Here is a 915-nt window from a genome sequence, read left to right as displayed (position 1 = left end):
TATATACATATGTACGTACATAGAGAGAGAGAGTCGACTTTGCATTTCATCCTTTTAGGGTCGATAAATTAAGTACTAGTTGCGTACTGGCGTAGATCTAATCGACTGGCCCCCTCCCCTAAAATTTTGGGCCTTGCGCCTAGAGTAGAAAGGGGTATATGCGTATACATATATGTGTATACAGTAATCTATATAAAGAACTGACGTCCAAATATAAAAAGTATATCCAATGTAATTAAGAACGCAATTGATAACACATCGTTAATCCTCAATACCTGATCACAGTGCAGTAAATCATTGTGGAATAAATTTGCATGTATATACAAAATCGTACGAAAAAAGGAGAACAGCATAATGTCACATATAGTTCTTAATTTAATTGTGATGAACAGCTGTTTCAAAGCTATAGAACATCATAATGTATTTAGCTATGTAAATAACACACATAATTAATCAGTTTAACTAGAAGGGTTATAATATAAACATAATGCAGAGTATTTGTAGTAAATACGTAAAGCCTCTTACAGCTGTTTCTAGAATAGCTAAGCATGTGATCGTATTTATTATAACTACTCTGCACTATGTGTTTATAATAAATTATGTATTAAATGGTCGAGTATGATGCCAGATGTTCTGCTTTTTCATTGTCTGTTTTAATGTATATCCACCCGCTCAATGATGAACCACATCCAGCCAACTTTAAAAGGCAATTTCAATACCAAGCCGGAGTTTCATTGGTAAATTATGTGTATGCATGTATATTCAAGTATGTATATGTACATATATATATATATATGTATATATATATATATGTACACACACACATAATATATATATATATATACATATATATATATATACATACATATATATATGAGCATATATATATATATATATATATATATATATATATAT

Source organism: Octopus bimaculoides, chromosome 10 (genome assembly GCF_001194135.2).
Source record: "Octopus bimaculoides isolate UCB-OBI-ISO-001 chromosome 10, ASM119413v2, whole genome shotgun sequence".
Classification (NCBI taxonomy): Eukaryota; Metazoa; Mollusca; class Cephalopoda; order Octopoda; family Octopodidae; genus Octopus; species Octopus bimaculoides.
Note: the sequence above shows the minus strand (reverse complement) of the source record.